This window comes from Lepidochelys olivacea (genome assembly GCF_965140295.1).
Source record: "Lepidochelys olivacea isolate rLepOli2 genome assembly, chromosome: 1".
NCBI lineage: Eukaryota > Metazoa > Chordata > Testudines > Cheloniidae > Lepidochelys > Lepidochelys olivacea.
Window position 1 is genome coordinate 91,661,517 of NC_140411.1, and position 4,367 is coordinate 91,665,883.

Genomic DNA, 4,367 nt, shown 5'->3' on the forward strand with positions numbered 1-4,367 from the left:
CTTCATTGGGGCCAGGATTTCCCATTGGTGTTTTGAAAGATGGCCTAGAAAGACACATCTCTCATGACCCTTGTGATCAGAAATGGTCTGTCAGGCCCACAGCATTGCAAGCCACCTGCACCCTATCTTCTATATGGGGATAAATAAGAAGCTGCCCTCCCAGCTGATTCCAAAACAACCCATCAGCCCCCTTTGGATCCTTCTGAACTTTTTTTTTAAATGTAGAATATGCTCACGACTTCACATCTCAGAATGCACCATGTGAGTGTGGAATCTTCCATTGCTCCCTCACTCCTTCTATACCAGAAAACCCAAATTCTATTACAGTTTTTTGCTAAAATTTTGAACTCAGTTGAAAATCTAATTATTAACAGAAATCATTTGTAATATAGTAGCACTTATAGATCCCAACTGAGATCAGAACTCTATTGTTTCAGATACCCCTAATCGTTTGAAACACTTAGCCAAGACAAAATAAAGGATGGGAAGGCTAACAAAGAGAGGGGCAGTGACTGACCAACGTCACACAGCAGACCAGCAACTTAGCTGGGAATGGAACCCAGGCCTCTTAGCACTTAGTCCAGCATCCTCTCCACTGAACAGCACTGCCAATCCTTTGTGGCATCTGCTGTACTTCCCCAAAACTCATCTGAAATAGTTAATAGCCCATTCCAACACAGCTCTTCTTTCTTTACTCTCTTGAATTGTTTGCCAAGATTTTTGGTGGGTCTTAACACAGAAATCAAAGAAATGAGTAAGGGTTAAAGTCTTTGTTATGCTGTCCTCATTTTATCAAGTGTGTCCCTTTATTTTTACCCATAGCTCTTTCTCTCAACATATTAACTGTCACTGGTAAGTAGTTATAAGAGAAAAAATTCATCGAGTCCACAAAACAAATACCAGACACTGCCATGAGACTTGTGCTGGCACGAAGGCCCAGCTCTTCAAAAGCATTTAGGCATCCAACTTCCATTGAAATGGAGTTAAGTGCTTAAACACCTTTGAGAATCTGAGCCTCAATTTTTGGTCTCCACCGGCCAATGGCACAAGAGTGTGGAGGTAGGATATTTTAATGTACCCGTTTGTTCCATTGTTAGTAAACAACTAAACTGTAAATAATTATGTCACTTGGCTATTTTTAAAGGGAAACTGTGGAGGAGTGAATAATATTCTCTTCATTCCTTTCCAACTGTTCTCTAGATTTTATGTATTTCCAAGGTCATGTTCGTGCATTTAGCATCCTAGTCTCTGTAATTATGATAAAAAAAATCTTGAAGCTGAAGAAGGTTAAAAAACAAACAGTCTTTAAAAGGTAAATAAAATTATTCAAATTGCACAGAATAAATAAATCGGAATACAATCTATGCCAGGCACATAGAGAAGAAAAAGTCAAAGAGATGATACAAAGATCACTTAACCAAAGATATCAAAGTAATTAATTTTAAAAATGCTATGTTTAGCTAAGAATTATGAAAACTGCAGAAATAAAATGGACTGTATGCTTTTTAAAACATTGAGAATGTAAAGGATAAAAAATATGGTTAGTACGTAAGACTAAGATTTTGTCATGGACATTTTTAATAAAAGTAAGGGACAGGTCATGACTTCCATGATTTTTCTTTATTGTCCATGAACTGTCCATGACTTTTACTAATAATGTCCATGATATCCATGGGGGCTTAGAGCTCCAGGGTCCCCCTCCATCCCTGTCTTGGTTGCTGCAGGGTCTCCCTACCCCCCATGGTGGAGGGGAGCTTCAGAGTTCCCCTGCCCCCTACCTAGTGGCAGGGAGCTGTGGGGATCTCCCTGTCGCCAGATGTTATTCATCTGAGAGTTCTAATGGAACTACAGTTCAATATAGCAGAGATATTAATGAAGATATGCAATATATCTTTAACACCCACGCATACACACACCTCCACCATTTCTTCTTCAGTCCGGAAAGTCATTAATGTATTAACTACCAACAAAAAAGGAGAGTTAGAATTATTAATAATTTTGGAAATTATTAATATTGATACTGAAAACCACCAAACACCAATTTTAATAATACATTCCTTTATTAAGTTTAAAGGCCAAATGGTATTTTATACATTTTCTTTAAGCATGTCTAACAGCCTAAATATAACAAGTCACTACACGTGATTCAGTAACAAAACATTTATAAGCATTTGATCAAGGACTTACAAATGGGCTAAACCCAAGGGTGTTTAGACTCATATTGGCAGCTCCCACATGGTCAGGCAGATATTAGCAATGAACCCTTTAACAGCTTATTTTTATACCCTTTAACAAACAAGTGTTGTCCTTGCCAATTACTAACTTCTGCTATAAACCAATTTCCAATCTCAATCCAGATAAGATTTACAACCTACTTTCTCCCCAAAACCTTTCCTCCCTTCTTTCTTTATGACCACCAGTTTTTCTTTTGCACTTGGTTTCACATAGGCCCTACATTTTGAGATAAAACTGGTATGTGGGGGTGCGAGGGACCACAAGACAGGTTTCTTTTCTTTTTTTAATTTAAAACCATTTGTAGCCATACCTGTCTCTCAGAAGCCTTCTTTTTAGAAACTTCCCCTTATCTCATCAGTTATTCTTTGAACCGGACATCTTCCCTACTTCATGCCTTCTGACTCATTAACTTATTACTCTCAAGGCCTTCCTTCTACTTAAAAATCAGGGCCTTTCTTTACAACATGTATATATTTTCTTAAGACTACCCTAATTCTTTAATTTCATATTTATCCTAAAAGGAATCAAAGCTAATTCCTAGTATTAAGGTTGGTGAGTTCCACCTCTGTTCCACAGAAACTAAGTACTTGATTTAAGAGGGGGGGGAAAAGTGCTCCAACTTTTTCAAAAAAATCTTTTTCTCTTTATTCAGCCAGGAGCCTTGATAAGTAGAGGCATGGTATAACCAACCCTTATACACCCATCCTGATTGGATATATGTGGGATGGTTAAATAGGATATGGGACTTTTCTCAGATGTCTGTGCTTTATGTCACCTCTAAAATGGGTATGCTTCTCTCAATCAGCTCTTGAAGACCCCTCAGAGGCTGAAGCAGCTTTCTGATTTGGCAGTGCTGCAAAGAACACCCTGCTTTTATGTTCATGTCCAGGTTCAGTTCAATGAGCGGATATTGATCTATAAAGCCCTATGTAGTATGGGCCCATCTGACAAACCATCATCTCTCCCGGCTCTACCACAATGATAAGATCAGCTGTGCTACTTGAATTAAGAATCCCTCTTTCATAATTCTATTGAACTGAGGGTAAATCATCCTGAGTGGAAAGTCCTGGACTTTAGAATTTAACTCCAGACATTGAGCTGAAAAAGTCTGAGTGTAATTACTTTCAGTAGCATGGTGGGGGGGTAAACATTTTCAATTTCAATGAGCCTCACCTCAGTCCTCGGAAAAATCATGGAGCAGGTCCTCAAAGAATCAATCCTGAAGCACTTACATGAGAGGAAAGTGATCAGGAACAGTCAGCATGGATTCACCAAGGGAAAGTCATGCCTGACTAATCTAATCGCCTTCTATGATGAGATTACTGGTTCTGTGGATGAAGGGAAATCAGTGGATGTATTGTTTCTTGACTTTAGCAAAGCTTTTGACACGGTCTCCCACAGTATTCTTGTCAGCAAGTTAAAGAAGTATGGGCTGGATGAATGGACTATAAGGTGGATAGAAAGTTGGCTAGATTGTCGGGCTCAATGGGTAGTGATCAATGGCTCCATGTCTAGTTGGCAGCCGGTGTCAAGTGGAGTGCCCCGGGGTCAGTCCTGGGGCCGGTTTTGTTCAAAATCTTCATAAATGATCTGGAGGATGGTGTGGATTGCACTTTCAGCAAATTTGTGGATGATACTAAACTGGGAGGAGTGGTAGATACGCTGGAGGGGAGGGATAGGATACAGAGGGACCTAGACAAATTGGAGGATTGGGCCAAAAGAAATCTGATGAGGTTCAATAAGGATAAGTGCAGGGTCCTGCACTTGGGACGGAAGAACCCAATGCACAGCTACAGACTTGGGACCGAATGGCTAGGCAGCAGTTCTGCAGAAAAGGACCTAGGGGTTACAGTGGACGAGAAGCTGGATATGAGTCAGCAGTGTGCCCTGTTGCCAAGAAGGCCAATGGCATTTTGGGATATATAAGTAGGGGCATAGCGAGCAGATCGAGGGACGTGATCATTCCCCTCTATTCGACATTGTGAGGCCTCATCTGGAGTACTGTGTCCAGTTTTGGGCCCCACACTACAAGAAGGATGTGGATAAATTGGAGAGAGTCCAGTGAAGGGCAACAAAAATGATTAGGGGTGTGGAACACATGACTTTTGAGGAGAGGCTGAGGGAACTGGGAT